The 18,112-nt window shown below is 41.0% G+C and overlaps 1 pseudogene; it reads left to right on the top strand.

Moving 5' to 3' along the window:
* The first annotated feature begins 215 nt into the window (after positions 1-215).
* Positions 216-2,859, top strand: LOC117978342 (small ribosomal subunit protein eS19-like; annotated as a pseudogene).
* Positions 2,860-18,112: the final 15,253 nt, after the last annotated feature.

Below are 18,112 nucleotides of genomic sequence, written 5' to 3'. Positions count from 1 at the left end.
AATCCGCAAGGTTAGATCGTAGAATAAGTCTGTAATTCACCAACCTTTAGATTGCGAGATGGCCAAGAAATAGGGATAGAGCTTGAGTTTACAATATTCTAGAAGGAAAATTTTATACAATTTGGTCAGAAAGTGGGTATTTCATTTGCTCATTAGGCTATATATTCATCACTTAATATGTAACAAGTGCCATTTCAGGTCTGGGGAGGTAGAAGTGAAGGAGACTTAACAAGTCTCTGTTGTCATGTGGCTTACTTTCTAGTAGGGGGAGGCAGACAACAAATACCCAAGAAAATATCAGGTAGCATTTAAGTCAGAGACCTGAATGGTGAGAAAGCGCTGGCCATGCAGAGATCAGGGGAGGGCATTCTGGGGAATAGCAAGTACAAAGGCCCTAAGGAAGGTAAGAGCTCAGCCTGTTGAAGGAATGAAGTGTGGCTGGCGCTCAGTGAGAAAGGAGATGAGGAGAAGAAAAGAATAGGTAGGGGCAAGGTTCAGGATATTGGGTTTTATTCCAAGTGCAATTATTCATATGAAACTTGTCATTCCCAATAGATTATAAGCTTCAAGAGGGCAGAGACTCTCTCTCTTACTCACTCAATACCTAGTTTGCATTCCAGGGCATCTACTCGCTGCCTTTTCTTTTTATTTGAGCCTGGTCTTCTTCTAGCCCTTCTATAGTATGGTGAGCCAGCCTCCAAGATGACTTCCAATGAACCTTGCCTACTTTTGTAATCCCCTTTCACATTGAATCAGGGCTGGACCTTTGTGGCCAGTAAAAGAGGATAGAATTGATAGTGTATGATGTTCAAGGCTAAGTTATAAAAGTCATTCCAGCACCCATCTTGATCTCTTGGATTTCTTGCCCTGGGGGAGGCCAGCTGCCATGGGAACACTCAAGCTGCAACGTGGAGAGGCCCACATGGAGAGGAACTGAGTCCCTGGACAATGGCCAGCAACCAATTTGCCATTCATGTGTATGAGCCACCTTAGAAGTGGATCCTCCTATCCTAGTAAAGCCTTCAGATGATTGTAGCCTCAGCTGACATATTATTGCAAGCGTATGAGAGACCTTGAGCCAGAACTGCCCAGCGGAGACCTCCTTAAATTCCTGACCAGTGGAAACCATGAGAAATAGTAAATCATTATTTTAAGCCGTCAAATTTTGGGTGATTTGTTACACATCCTTAAGAACCCAGCCAGGTGCAGTGGCTCACGCCTGTAATCCCAGCACTTTGGGAGGCAGAGGCGGGCGGATCACGAGGTCAGGAGATAGAGACTATCCTGGCTAACACAGTGAAACCCCATCACTACTAAAAATACAAAAAATTAGCCGGGTGTGGTGATGGGCGCCTGTAGTCCCAGCTACTCGGGAGGCTGAGGCAGGAGAATGGCATAGACCTGGGAGGCAGAGCCTGCAGTGAGCCAAGATTGTGCCACTGCACTCCAGCCTGGGTGACAGAGCGAGACTCCGTCTCAAAAAAAAAAAAAAAAAAAAAACCCAGAACACATAGTATAAGGTCATGTATGAAGTAATGGGATAAAAGCATGACATCCCACATTTAAAGGGGATCCTTTTCATGTGGGACAGAAGATCAGAGAACTCCTAAGACAAGGGGCGGGCTCGCATCATTCCTTGGGGACATCTAAGAGTCAGGTTTGAATGAAAGATCACTGGTGAGGTCATTTAAAAATAAATGTGGCCCTTTCCCCTGGCTGGCAGCACAGAGGCCGCAGGATGCCTGGAGTTACTGTAAAAGATGTGGACCAGCAGGAGTTCGTCAGAGCTCTGGCAGCCTTTCTCAAAAAGTCTGGGCAGCCGAAAGTCCCCAAATGGGTGGCCAAGCATAAAGAGCTTGCTCCCTGTGATGAGAACTGGTTCTACACATGAGCTGCTTCCACAGCGCGGCATCTGTACCTCTGGGGTGGCGCTGGGGTTGGCTCCATGACCAAGATCGATGGGGGACATCAAAGATGGCGTCATGCCCAGACACTTCAGTCAAGGCTCCAAGAGTGGGGCCCGCCAGGTCCTCCAAGCCCTGGAGGGGCTGAAAATGGTGGAAAAGGGCCAAGATGGGGGCCACAAACTGACACCTCAGGGACAGAGAGATATGGACAGAATCACCGGAGAGGTGGCAGCTGACAACAAGAAGCATTAGAACAAACCATGCTAGGTAAATAAATTGCCTCGTTCATAAAAATAAATAAAACAAAATAAAAATAAATAAATGTGGAGGGCAGAATTTATCCATTGTTATCTCTTGTGAAGGAGACAAAAGCCACGGTATTCAAAATATATTTATAAGAATCTAGAACCTGTGTAATTTCCCTAGGTTTGTTGTTTTTGTTGCCCTGGTCTAATTATCCAGGGTGAAAAGCTCTTGAATGTTTGTCTGGGGTAACAAAGAGAAGGGGGGAGGGTTTGGGAGGGAGGAATTGCCCCACTCCAAATCTGCCTCAGGGGGTAGCTACCAGAAGAGGAAAGTAGGCCTTGGAACTTGCTGAGGGAATCAAGTTGAAGACAGAGCCTGACTGGGCCTGAGACAGACCCCCGGGCTAAGAGTTGAAAGGCCACTGCACAGTGTGTTGAATAAAGTGAGCCAGGTTCAATCGTTTCCTGAGGCACAGGCATATCCGCAACCTTCCAAATCTGTCTTCTCCGGGAGAATCTTCCCCTTGTCAGAGCTGGTATCTCACAGGTGAAAATGTGAAGTAATCTCTAACAGCCCTGGGAGGTGAATGCCCAGCAAAGTATTTATCCTCAAACAACCCCCTCCTGGCACATTTGTCTGGCTATGTATTTCTGTAATTAATTGATGTTGTTCAGTTAAGATCTATTAAATTCTTGTCTGAAAATAAACGTCATCTGGAACTCCATGTGTTAAAACAATAAAAGCAGTGCTGTTCCAGTTAAGGTGGGAAAGGGAGAGGGGTGCTGAGTCCCGCTTCCCCTCAGCTTTGCCTCATCCACCCACCCCACTTAGCATCCCCAAAGTCTTTCCCAGGAGCCCTAGCATTCTGAAAGTCATAGCTTGAAAAAAACAGATTGAGGATATTATAGCACCTGCTACATCGTTTTATAACAATCTGCTATTTGTGATTACTTATGCCACTGTTTTCTTCCACTACTGCAAATAAACAGATTCATCTTCCTCAGATACCATCTCATCATGTACTTAAGGCCTCGAGGAAGATTCTGGTTCTCAGAAGTTCAAGTCAGAGGGGCTTAAAGATGGCTGGTACTTGCCTCCTCCACAAAGAAGAACCTAAATAGTGAGTAGATAGTCACATTTCAAATAGGTCATCCAAAAAAGAACACTGGAATTCATTGGAGAAGTGTCAGGAAACACCTAAGGCAAGGAATAAAAGGGAAGCAAGGCAGCCTGCTCAGCCAGGACCAGCTAGGAGTCTGTAGAGACTCCCCATTGTGGGGAAAAGGGAAGTGAGAGATGCCTCGTGGTCCACATTCTCACCGTGGACTCCTGCAGTCCCAGCCATGCATGGACTCCTGCAGTCCTAGCCACGGTAGAGCCCCTGACCCGCAGGGGCCCTGAGACAAAAACAGAGAACTTCCTGGAGACCACAAAATGGCACTGCCCCAGAGAGGGAATTCACACTGGATCCCACACATCCCCAAGGCATCAGCAGCTCCTGTGTAAGGTGCTATTTTGAGAGCCCAACACCATGCGAACGGCACTCTCCCTGGGACCCAGCAGTGCCTGCATCTCCATGGCCCTGGTGCCCACTGAGATTCCCCACCTGCAGCTACCACCACAGCTGGCTGCTGCCACTGAGGCTGAAGTGCAGGCCACTAACCCCACTCCCTCCAGAAGCAGAGCCACTGCATATTTTCACACACCCAGACAGAATCCTCTGCACATAGCTGTTGTTACTATGCTGGTGGGGCTAAAGTGTGAGTGAAAGGGCTGCTGCCATTAGGTCTGAAGCATAGACCAAGCTCGCCTACATATAACTGCTGCCACTGAAAGCAACATCACCCTCTCCAGGACCAGGGCCATAATGCAGTTGCTGCTGCCACAACCCTAAGCATTCTGCTGGGGGCCTGGGGATCACTCTGTTTCTGCCTACCACAGCCAGTGCCAGTATGCACCATTGTTGTGGGGAGCTGACTACAAGCCTGCTCGGGCTGGCTTTCCCCTAATCCATGCCAGAGCATATAGTCTGTGGGCCTGAGGTTCATCCAGCCCAGTCCACTAGTGTCAGCACCTGAAAACTCCTCCTGGGGGCCTGAAGTTGGCCCCACCCACCCTTCCACTACCACCGCAGCTGGCACCTACTTGCACACAACACCTGCAGACCTGGAGACTAGATGGCCCAGCCCATTGCAGCCACTGCCAACACCACTGCATACTGCTTGGGACCCAGAGAATTGTCTCACCACTGCCACTGCCATCACTCACAACATGCCTACTGTCCAGGTTCCTGAGAAGCTACCCACCTGCCAGCCAACCACTGCCACCAGCATATGAACAAGCCACCTGGAAGCCCAAGAATCAGCATGCTTGGACCTGCTAACACTGGTGCCAGCATATGCCACCCTGGGGCTTAAGGACAGACACACTCAGCCTACCACTGTCACCATTAGGTCCCAAAGACTGGCCCACCTGGTGTCCCAGTCCCCAGCAATACTTCACCACAGTCTCCACTAATGACCTCATCCTAAGCCATTGAAGAAATCACAGACATCACTAACACTGCCTATAGCCATAGAAATCATACAGAGACTACATTACTGTACACACCCAGAATCAAGGCCAAAGTTCCCTACACAAACAATACCATAGATACATCTTCAGGAAAAAGTCCTCCCCTATGAAAGCAAATTCAAAAACTGGAAGAAGCAACTGTTACACCAAATGCACAGATGTCAATATAAGTACACAGGAAACATGAAACAGCAAGAAAGTATGACACTTCCAAAGGAACATAATAATTCTCCAGTAACATATCTAAGTAAAAAAAGAAATTTATAAAATCCTAAAAAAAGAATTCAAAATATTGATTTTTAAAGAGGCTCAGTGAGATACAAGAGAATCCTGAAAAATACAAAGAAATCAGAAAAACAATTCGAGGTATGAATGAGAAATTTACCAAAGAGATAGTTATCATAAAAAGAACCAACCAGAAATTATGAAACTACAGAATTCATTGAATGAAATAGAAAGTACAGTTGAAAACTTCAACAATAGACTACATCAAGGAGAAGAAAAGAGCTTCAAATTTGAAGACAGGTCTTTTGAAATAAACCAGTCAGACAAAAATAAAGAAAAAAGAATTCTAAAACGTGAGCAAAGCTTACGTGACATATAGGACACCCTAAGGTGACCAAATATTCAAAATTTCAGAGTCCTAGAAGGTGAAGACAAAATGAAAGTTATTTAACAACATAATAGATGAAAACTGTTCAAGTCTAGCAAGAAAGCTAAACATCCAGATACAAGAGGCTGAAAATTTCCCAAATAGATACAATGCAAAAAGATATTCTCCACAGCACATTACAGTTAAACTGTCAAAAGTCAAAGACAAAGAATTCTAAAAACAGCAAAAGCATCTAGTCACTTGTTGGGAACAGGCCCCCCAAAATCTGGCCATAAACTGGCCCCAAAACTGGCCATAAACAAAATATCTGCAGCACTGTGACATCTTCATGATGGCCATGACATCCACACTGGAAGGTTGTGGGTTTACCGAAATGAGGGCAAGGAACACCTGGCCCACCCAGGGCAGAAAACCACTTAAAGGTGTTCTTAAACCACAAACAATAGCATGAGCGACCTGTGCCTTAAGGACATGCTCCTGCTGCAGACAACTAGCCAAACCCATCCCTTTATTTCGGCCCATCCCTTTGTTTCCCATAAGGAATACTTTTGGTTCACCTATAATCTATAGAAACAATGCTCATCACTGGCTTGCTGTTAATAAATACGTGGGTAAATCTCTGTTCGAGGCTCTCATCCCTGAAGGCTGTGAGACCCCTGGTTTCCCACTCCACACCTCTATATTTCTGCGTGTGTGTCTTTAATTCCTCTAGCGCTGCTGAGTTAGGGTCTCCCCAACCAAGCTGGTCTCGGCAGTCACTTATAAAGGAACTCCCATCAGACTAACAGCAGATTTTTGGCAAAAACCTTACAGTCCAGGAGAGAATGGGATGATATATTTAAAGTGCTGAAAGAAAAAAAAAAAGGTCAGTGAAGGATACTATAACCAGCAGAGTTATCCTTCATAAGTGGAGGAGAAATAAAGTCTTTCCCAGACAAGCAAAAGTTTAGGGAATTCATCACTAGATCAGTCATACAAGAAATGCTTAAGAAATTCTACACTCAGTAGTGAAAGAAATATATCTACCATCATGATAACACATACACATATAAAACCCACAGATAGAGTAAACTCAAAAACAAGAAAAATACTCAAACATTATCGCTATGGAAAACCACCAAACCACAGTGATAAACAATAAAAGAGAAATAAAGGAACAAAGGATACAAAAAATAACCAGAAATATATTAATAAAATGACAGAAATAAGTCCCCACATATCAATAATAACCTTGAATGTAAATCAATTAAACTTTCCACTGAAAGGATATAGACTAAATGAATGGAGAAAAAAACATGACCCAACTAAATGCTGCCTAAAAGAAATTCATCTCACACATAGACACATGTAGACTAAAAGTAAAGGAATGAAAAAAGATATCCTATACAAATGGAAACCAAAAGTGAGCAGAAGTAGCTATACTTATATCAGATAAAACAGACTTTAAGTCAAAAACAGTCAATAAAGACAAAGAAGATCACTATATAATAATAAAGGGATCAGTTAAGCAAGAAGATATATAACAATTCTAAACATATATGCATCCAACACTGGAGCACCCAGATATAAAAGCAAACATTAGATTTAAAGGGAGAGATAGATTCCAATACAATGATACTTGGGGATTTCAACACTTCATTCTCAGCATTAAACAGATAATCTAGACAGACAATTAACAGAAAAAATAATAATTTAAACTACATACTAGACCAAATGGACTGCCAGATACTTACAGAACATTTCCCCCAATAACTACAGAATACATATTCTTCTCATCAGCACACAGAACATTCTTTCAGGATACATGATATATTAAGACACAAAACCAGTATCGAAAAATTTTTAAACATTAAAATTATATGAAGTGTCTTCTCAGACCACAGTGGAATAAAAGTAGAAATTAATAACAAGAGGAACTTTGGAAACTGAACAAATACATGGAAATTAAACAATATGCCCCTGAATGACAACTGGGCAAGGGAAGAAATAAAAAAATTTCTTGAAACAAATGAAAATAGAAACACACGCAATATACCAAAACCTGTGGGATACAGCAAAAGCAATGCTAAGAAGGAAGTTCATAGCAAATAAGTGCCTACAGCAAATAAGTAGAAAGATTTCAAATAAACAATTTTATGATGCACCTCGAGGAACTAGAAAAGCAAGGACAAACCAAATCCAAAATTAGTAGAAGGAAATAAATAATAAAGATCAAAGCAGAACTAAACACAATAGAGACTAAAAAGAAAAAAAAAACCCCAAACACCAAAGGATCAATGAAACAAAAGTTGTGTTTTTTAAAATATAAACAAAATTGATAAATCACTTGCTGGACTAACCGAGAAAAAAGACAGAAGACCCAAATAAACAAAATCAGAAATGAAAAAGAAGACATTACAACTGATAAGACAGAAATACAAAAGATAATCAGAAACTTTATGAATAATGATACACTATCAAACTGGAAAAGCGAGAGTAAATGGACATATTCCTGGGACACATATAGCCTACCGAGATTGAATCAGAAATGTTAAAAGAGAAACTTCAGCCGAATTAAATTTAAAGGAGTTTAATTGAATTAATTGAACAATGAACGATTTGCAAATGAGGCAGCCTCCATAATCACAGCAGATTCAGGAGACTCCAGGGATGCCTTGTGGTCAGAACAAATTTATAGACAGAGCAGACACAGTGGCTCATGCCTGTAATCCTAGCATTTTGGGAGGCCAAGGTGGGAGGATCATTTGAGGTCAGGAGATTGAGACCAGCCTCACCAACATGGTGAAACCCCATCTCTACTAAAAAAAAAAAAAAAAAAAAAAAATTAGCTGGGCATGGTGGTGGGCACCTGTAATCCCAGCTACTCAGGAGGCTGAGGCAGGAGAATCACTTGAACCCAGGAGGTGGAGGTTGCAGTGAGCTGAGATTGTGCCACTGCACTCCAGCCTGGGCAACAGAGTGAGACTATGTCTCAAACAAACAAACAAAAAAACAAACAAAAAAACAAAAAAACCTTACAGACACAAAAAGGGAAATGACGTACAGAAATCGGAAGTGAGGTACAGAAACACCTGGCTTGGTTAAAGGTTGGCGTTTGCCTTATTTGAACACAGTATGAACACTTAGCAGTCTATGAGTGGTTGAAATATGGCTACTGGGATTGGCCAAGACTCAGCTATTGTTCCAGGCTCATACTCCTAAGTTAGGTTTTCGATCTTGTCTGCCTATTAAGCTAGGTTACAGTTCATCCATAAGGACTGAAATATAGAAGTACGGAGTCCTTCTCAGGCCATAGTTTGCTTTAACAGGAAGAAATAGAAAATCCTGAAAAGATTAATAACAAGTAATGAAGTCAAAGCAGTAATCAAAACTCTCCCAACAAAAGAAAAAGCCCTGGACTGAATGACTTCACTGCTGAATTCTACTAAACTTTAGAAAAGAAATTAACACCAATTCTCCAAACTATTTCAGAAAATTGAAAAGGAGAAGCCTCTCCCAACTAATTCTATGAATCCAGCATTACCCTGTTACCAAAACCAGACAAAGATGAAACAAAATAAAAAAAAGAAAGAAAGGACACTCTGGGCCAATATATCTGATGAATACAGATGCAAAAATCCTCAACAAAACATTAGCAAATTGAATCCAAAAGCGCATTTTAAAAACCCACTATAACAAAGTGGGATTTATCCCAGGCATGCAAGTATCGTTCAACAAATGCAAATCAATAAATGTGATACATCACATCAACAGAGTGAAGGACAAAAGCCATATGATCATCTCAATAGATGCAGAAAAAGCATTTGATAAAAATTCAACATCCTTTCATGATAAAAGCTCTCAACAAAATAGGCACAGAAGGAACATGCCGCAACAAATTAAAGGCCATATATGACAAACTCACAGCTAACATTATACAGAATGGGGAAAAGCTGAAGGCCTTTCCTCTAGGAACTGGAACAAGACGAAGATGCCCACTCTCACCACTCCTATTCAGCATAGGAGTGAAAGTCCTAGCTAGAGCAATCAGACAAGAGAAAGAAATAAAAGGTACCCAAATTGGAAAAGGGAAGTCAAATTGTCCTTCTTTTCTAAAGATATGATCTTATACCTAGAAAAACATAAAGACTCCATCAAAAAACTCTTAGATATGATAAATAAATTCAGTAAAGTTGCAGGATACAAAATCAACACACAAGAATCAGCAGCATTTCTATACAACATTAATGAACTAGCCAAGGAAGAAATCAAGAAGGCAATTCTATTTATGATAGCTACAAAAATAAATTTAAAAAAATACCTAAAAATACATTTAACCAAGAAAGCGAAAGATCTCTACAAGGAAAACTACAAACTACTGATGAAAGAAATTGAAAAGGATTGAGAAGAACAAGATAGCTGACTAGATGCAGCTAGGAAATGCCTCTCCCACTGAGAGAAACCAAAAATTGACTAATCCAACACATTTCAAACAGATCTTTTGAGAGAAAATACAGAAAGTCAATAGAGAGGCAACACAGACACTAAGGTTGAACAGGGTGGAAGCTGGGAATACTTCACAGAGTTGCTGAGCACCAGGACCAGCTCCTGGCCCTAAGCAGGTCCTAAGGAAGAGATTCAGCTGCAAGAGATGCCATGACCCCCATAGACATGTGAATTTGCAGGGGAACTGCCTGGAAAGTAGGCAGAGGCAGAACTTGAACCTGTGCTAAGCCCAAAAGGTTTTGCATGGGGGACAACCGCAGCAAAATGTGACCACAGGTGTCCATCCTCCAAGGCTCTCCATTTTGCTCTGAGTGACTCTAGCCCTTGCTGACTGCCAGGCTGGGAGAGAGCAGAGCTGTCTTTCCTGCAGTACTAGGGTGCATCTGATCTGCACACCCCCCTATCCACTGGCTCCTCCTAAGGCCCCTGCCTGGCTGCTTGTGCAAGAGCGTGCACACAGCACACCCTCCACTGCCCCACCTGATTGCTTTGCTGGTGGCCTGGGAAAGATTCAGCCTCCCCCATTCCTCAGCACAGCCAGTGCTCAACCCCAAGGGGCCAAAGGACAAAGCCATGGGGCAGGTCCCAACTCCCCAGGGTTTGAGCACATAGCTCAGGGGTATCGAGCTCAGATCTGTGGCCTGAGCTCAAGCAGGTGAGGAGCCCCCACTCTCAGAACACCTCAGAAGGGTGAGGTGCAGGTTCATGTACTAGTGTGGGATTTGGGCATGCCTCCCTCCACAAAAATCAGTCTGGGAAGGGTGTACCCTGTTTAACAGCCCACAGCCTCTGCCCAGGGGAGCCCCTCAGCCCAGAACACCTAACAGCCCAGCAATCTGGGCACAGAAGGCTTGGAATAAAACTAGCTGTTTGGGCCTGCTATGGGGGCAGACACTGGAAGGAGATTCAGTCAGGGGAGCACAAGGTGGGTAGTCCCCACAGTTTTCTGCTGAGCAAAACCCCCCAGTCATGAGTCATGGGTGCTGCACCAGCTGTGCACCCATGACAACACTTCCCTGAGGATCCTCCAATCTTGACCCACTGCATCTACAGACCATCCGCAGACATACTCCATAACCCACTCTGACTATGTCAAACACAGAGGACCAGTGGATCTCGGGGGAGCTGTGGGTCTCCTGACAACCTAACCATTGACTCTGGCCACCCAAGGGAGGTGGGAGTGTAGCCTCCCAGGGGCCTTCTTGGGGCTAAGGAAATGCAGGCATGATGCCAATGATTAGAGGGTGCTCCTCCAAGGCCTAGGAACAAACTTGGGGTCGTCTCTCACGCCCGACATCTCTCCCTCCACAAAGCACTGCTGTGAATGCCCTGAAATATAAAAGAGGCACATAGCTGAGTGACAGCCTATTTGCTGGCCCTTACTCTTAAGCTCCATCTACTGGAATGCAGCCTGAATTATACCACCAATCAAAAATTCCTTTAGCACACATTGACTGTGAAACCCAGTACAGGAATCTAGCCACAACTCAATAACCCATACAGAGCCTTGGCCCTCTGAAAACACCCAGAAATGAAGCCAATCAACTATACACAATACACACCACAGTCAAAGCCTCAAGAGAACAAAAGCATATAAAAACAAAAAGCCCTATCCAAATAACAGCAACTTCAAAAGGATAAACACCAGCTCTCTCAGATAAGAAAAAATCAACACAAGAACTCCAGCAATCAAGAAGAAGGAGTGTTTCCTTACCTCCAAATGGTTGCACTGGCTCCCCAGCAATGAACCCTAACCAGATTGAAATGTGGCTGAATTGACAGATACAGAATTCAGAACCTGGATGGCAAAGAAACTCAGTGGTACTCAGGAGAAAGTTGAAACCCAATCCAATGAAGCCAATAAAGTGATACAAGAGTTGAAATAGCCATTTTAAGAAAGAACCAAACTGAACTTCTGGAATAGAAAAATTCACCATAGGAATTTCAAAATTCAGCTAGAGGCATGAACAACAGATTAGACCAAGCTGAGGAAAGAATCTCAGAGCTTGAGGACCAGTGCTTTGGATCAACCCAGTCAGACAAAAATAAAGCAAAAATACTTTTACAAAATGAACAAAACAACTGAGAAACGTCAGATTATGTAAAGAGACCAAACCTACAACTCATTGGCATTTCTGAGAGAGAAAAAGAGAGAATAAGCAACTCAGAAAACGTTTGAGGATATGCTCCATGAAAATTTCCCTCCCCAACCTTGCTAGAGAGGTTGACATGAACTTCAAGAAATTCAAAGAACCCCTGTGAAATACTATGCAAGATGACCATCCCTAAGACACATAGTCATTGTACCTTCCAATGTGAAAGAAAAATACCTTAGGCCAGGCGTGGTGGCTCACACCTGTAATCCCAGCACTTTGGGAGGCTGAGGCAGGTAGATCACGAGGTCAGGAGATCGAGACCATCCTGGGTAACACAGTGAAATCCCGTCTCTACTAAAAATACAAAAAATTAGCCAGGCGTGGTGGTGGGCGCCTGTAGTCCCAGCTACTCAGAAGGCTGAGGCAGGAGAATGGTGTGAACCTGGGAGGCAGAGCTTGCAGTGAGCCAAGATAGTGCCACTGCACTCCAGCCTGGGTGACAGAGTGAGACTCTGTCTCCAAAAAAAAAAAAAAAAAAATACCTTAAAGACAACTATAGAGAAGGGGCAGATCATGTACAAAAGGGAATGCTAACAGGCTAACAGAGAACTTCTCAGCAGAAACTTTGCAAGTCAAAAGAAATTGGGGGACTATTTTCAGCATCCTTAAAGAAAAGAAATTCCCATCAAGAATTTTATATTCTGCCAATCTAAGCTTCATAAGCAAAGGAGAAATAAAATCTTTTCCAGAGAAGCAAACATTAACGGAATTTTAGGTCTTTAAGGGAGTTCTAAACATGGAAATGAAAGAATGATACCTACTACCACAAAGCACACTTAAATACATAGCCCATAGACCCTATAAAGCAATTAACTACACAATCAAGTTTACCAAACAACAGCTAACAGCATGATGACAGGATCAAAACCTCAAATATCAATATTAATATTGAATGTACATGGTCTAAACACCCCACTTAAAAGGCACGGAGTGGCAAGTTGGATAAAAAAATAAGACTCAACTGTCTGCTGTTTTCAAGAGGGTGTCTCACATGTAATGACACTGGCAGGATCAAAGTAAAGGGATCTATCACGCAAACAGAAAACAGAAAATAACAGGGGTCACTATTCTTATATCATATGAAACAGACTTTAAATCAACAACAGTTAAAGAGACAAAGAAGGGCATTACATAATGATAAAAAGTTTAATTCAACAAGAAAATTTAACTATCCTCAGTGTATATGCACCCAACATTGGAGCACCCAGATTCATAAAACAAGTACTTCTAAACCTACAAAAAGACTTAGACAGTCAGATAATAATGGTGGGGGACTTCTACACCCCACTGACAGTATTAGACAGATCACTGAAGTAGAAAACTAACAAAGAAATTCTGGATTTAAACTCAACTCTTGATCAATTGGACCTAACAGACATCTATAGAATACTCCACCAACAACCACAGAATATACATTCTTCTCATATGCACATCAGCCATACTCTAAGACTGACCACATGGTCAGCCATAAAGCAAGTCTCAATAAATTTTAAGAAATGTAAATCATATCAAGCATACTCTCAAACCATGGTAGAATAAAAATAGAAATCAATACCAAGAAGATATCTCAGAACCACACAATCACATAGAAATTAAACAACTTACTCCTGAATGACAGATACTGAAATCAAGGCAGAAATAAAAAAATTCTTGGAAATTAATAAAAACAGAGACATAACACACCAAAGTCACTGAGATGCAGTAAAAGTAGCGTTAAAAGGAAAGTTTATAGCACTAAATGACTACATCAAGAAGTTAGAAAGATCTCAGGTTAACAGTCTAATATTGTACCTAGAGGAACTAGAAAATAAGAACAAACTAACCCCAAAGCAAACAGAAGAAAAGACAGAACTAAATCAGAGCAGAACTGAATGAAACCGAGGTGAAAAAAATTCATACAAAGGACCAACAAAACCAAAAGTTTGTTTTTTGAAAGGATAAACAAGATTGATAGACCACCAGCTAGATTAACAATGAAAAAAAAGAGACAAGATTCAAATAAGCAAAATCAGAAATTACAAAGATGACATTACAACCAATCCCACAGAAATACAAAAGATCTTCAGAGACTATTTGAACACCTCTATGCAAACAATCTAGAAAATATAGAAGAAATGAATAAATTCCTGGAAATACACAACCTCCCAAGATTGAACCAGGAAGAAACTGGAACAGGCCGATATTGAGTTCCAAAATTGAAGCAGTAATAAAAAACCTACCAACCAAAAAAAGCCCTGCACCAGATGGATTCACAGCTGAATTCTACCAGACATACAAAGAAAAGCTGGTACCAATCCTACAGAAACTATTCCAAAAAATCAAGGAGGAGGGACTCCTCCCTAACTCATTCTATGAAGCCAGCATCATCCTGATACCAAAATCTGGCAATGACACAATGAGAAAATAAAACTACAGGCCAATATCCCTGATGAACATAGATTCAAAAATCCTTAACAAAATACTAGCAAACCGAATCCAGCAGCACATCAAAAAGTTAATTCACCACAATCAAATAGGTTTTATTCCTGGGATGCAAGTTTGGTTCAATATACACAAATCAATAAATGTGATCCACCACATAAACAGAATTAAAAACAAAAACCATATGATCATCTCAATGGACACAAAAAGCTTTTGATAAGATCCAGCACTCTCAACAAACTAGGCACTGAAGGAACACACCACAAGATAATAAGAGCCATTTATGACAAACCCATGGCCAACATCATACTGAATGCACAAAAGCTGGAAGCATTCCCCTTGAGAACTGGAACAAGACAAAGATGCCCACTCTCACCACATAGTACTGAAAGTCCTAACCAGACCAATCACGCAAGAGAAAGAAATAAAAGGCATCCAACTAGGAAAAGAAATCCAACCCATCTCTCTTTACCGATGATATGATCTTATACCTAGAAAACCCTAAAGGCTCCACCAAAAGGCTCCTAGAACTAATAAACCTCTTCAGTAAAGTTTTAGGATACTTTAAATCAATGTACAAAAAAAATCAGTATTATTATTATTTTTTTGATGGAGTCTCACTCTGTCACCCAGGCTGGAGTGCAGTGGTGTGATCTCGGCTTACTGCAAACTCTGCCCCCCAGGTTCAGGTGATCCTCCTGCCTCAGCCTCCTGAGAAACTGAGATTAAAGTTGCCCACCACCATGCCCAGCTAATTTTTGTATTTTTTGTAGAGACAGGGTTTCGCCATGTTGGTCAAGCTGGTCTCAAACTCCTGACCTCAAGTGATTCACCCATCTTGGCCTCCTGAAGTGCTGAGATTACAGGCGTGAGCCACTGCACCTGGCCTAAAAATCAGTAGTACTCTATATACCAATAATGTTTAAGCTAAGAGCCAAATCAAGAATGCAATCCCATTTACAATAGCCACAAAAAATACACCAAAATATATCTAGCCAAGGAGGTGAAAGATCTTTACAAAGAGAGCTATTAAACACCGCTGAAAGAAATCAGAGATGATACAAACAAATACAAAAACATTTCATGCTCATGGATCGGAAGAATCAAGATCATTAAAATGGTCATACTGCCCAAAGCAATTTATAGATTCAACACTATTCCTATCAAACTACCAACATCATTTTTCACAGAATTAGAAAAAAGTATTCTAACATTCATATGGAACCAAAAAAAGAGCCTGAATAGCCAAAGCAATCCAAAGCAAAAGGAACAAAGCCAGAGGCATCATATTACCTGACTTCAAGGTAATATACTACAAGGCTACAGTAACCAAAACAGCATGGTACTGGTACGAAAACAGACACATAGACCAATGGAACAGAATAGAGAACCCAGAAATAAAGCTGCACACCTACAGCCATCAGCTCTTCAACAAAGTCAACAAAAACAAGCAATGGTGAAAGGACTCCCTATTCAATAAATGGTTTTGGGATAACTGGCTATCCATATGCAAAGAATGAAACTGGACCTCTACCCATCACCATATACAAAAATTAACTTATGATGGATTAAAGACTTAAATGTGAGACCTCAAACTATAAAAATCCTAGAAGGAAACCTAGGAAATATCCTTCTCAACACTGGTCTTGGCAAATAATGTATGGCTAAGTCCTCAAAAGCAATCGCAACAAAAACAAAAGTTGATAAGTGGGACCTAGTTAAAGAGCATCTGCACAGCAAAAGAAACTTTCAACAGAGTAAACAGACAACCTACAAAATAGGAGAAATTATTTGCAAACTATGCATCCAACAAAAATCTAATATCCAGAATCTAATGGGAACTTAAACAAATCAACAAGCAAAAAGCAAATAACCCCACTGAAAAGTGGGCAAAGGACATGAACAGGCACTTCTTAAAAGAAGACATACACATGGCCAACAGACATATTAAAAAATGCTCATCATCACTAATCATCAGAGAAATGCAAATCAAAGCTGCAATGATATACCATCTCACATCAGTCAGAGTGGCTTTTATTAAAAAGTAAAAAAATAACAGATTTTGGTGGTGCTGCAGAGAAAAGGGAATGCTTGTACACTGTTGGTAGGAATGTAAATTAGTTCAGTCACTGTGGAAAGAAGTTTGGAGATTTCTCAAAGAATTAAAAATAGAACTATTATTCAATCCAGCAATCTCATTACTGGGTACATACCCAAGGGAAAATAAATAGTTCTACCAAAAAGACACATGCACGCATATGTTCACTGCAGACATATTCATAATAGCAAAGACATGGAATCAACCCAGATGTCCATCAATGGTGGACTGGTTAAAGAAAATGTGGTACATATACACTGTGGAATACTACACAGCCACAAGAAAGAATGATTTGATAGCACAATAGGGGAACTATTAGTCAATAATAATTTACTTGTACACTTGAAAATAACCAAAAGAGTGTAACTGGATTGTTTGTAACACAAAGGATAAATGCTTGAGGGGACAGATACCAAATTTTCAATGATGTGATTATCATGTATTGCATGCCTGTACCAAAATATCTATGTACCCCATAAATATATATGCCTACTATGTATCACAAAAATTAAAAATAAAAAAAGTAAAAAAGAGGTAAACAAAAGAAGAAGAAGAAGAAATAACAAAATTATGTCTTTTGTAGCAAGATGGATGGAGCTGGAGGCCATTATCCTGAGTTAACTAATGCAGAAAGAGAAAATCAAATACTGCATGTTCTTGTCTATAAGTGGGAGCTAAACACTGGGTACACATGGACATAAAGATGGGAACAATAGACACTGGGGACTACTAGATTGGGGAGAGAGGGAGGGAGGCAAAGGCTGAAAAACTACGTATTGAGTAATATGCTTGATACCTGGGTGACAAGCTTCAATCGTACTCCAAACCTCAGCAGCACACAATATACCTTTGTAACAAACCTGCATACAGACCCCCGTATATAAAAGTTGAGAAAAAAGCCAAAGACAAAAAAGAAATTGAAAAGCACACAAACAAAGGGTAAGACATCCCATGTGCATGGATTGGAAGAATTAATATCACTAAAATGACTATACTTCTCAAGTAAATCTACAGATTCACTGCAATTCTTGTCAAAATACCAACATAAATTTTCCAGAATTAGAATGAACAATCCTAAAATTCATATGGAACCAAAAAAAAAAAAAAAGCCTGAATAGCCAAAGCAATCCTGAGCAAAAAGAACAAAACTGGAGGCATCACAGTATCTGACTTCAAAATATATTACAAGGCTATAACAACCAGAACAGCATGGTATTAGTATAAAAAGAGACACATAGACAATGGAACAGAGAATCCAGAAATACATTCAAGTATTTACAGCCAACTGATTTTTGACAAAAGTGCCAGTAATATACACTGAGGCAAGGACACCCTCTTCAATAAATGATGCTGAGAAAATTGGATATTTATATGCAGAAGAATGAAATTTCACTCCTAACTCTCACTATATACAAAAATTAAAGACTTCAATGTAAGACTTCAAATTATAAAACTATCAGAAGAAAATACAGGGAAAACACTTCAGGATGTTGGTCTAGCAAAGATTTTATGGCCAAGACCTCAAAAACACAGACAAAATATACAAATGGGACTACGTTAAACCAAAGAGATTCTGCACAGCAAAGGAAACCATCAACAGAGTGAAGAGACC

This window comes from Pan paniscus, chromosome 1 (assembly GCF_029289425.2).
Source record: "Pan paniscus chromosome 1, NHGRI_mPanPan1-v2.0_pri, whole genome shotgun sequence".
NCBI classification, from domain to species: Eukaryota; Metazoa; Chordata; class Mammalia; order Primates; family Hominidae; genus Pan; species Pan paniscus.
This window is presented reverse-complemented; position numbering and strand designations above follow the sequence as displayed.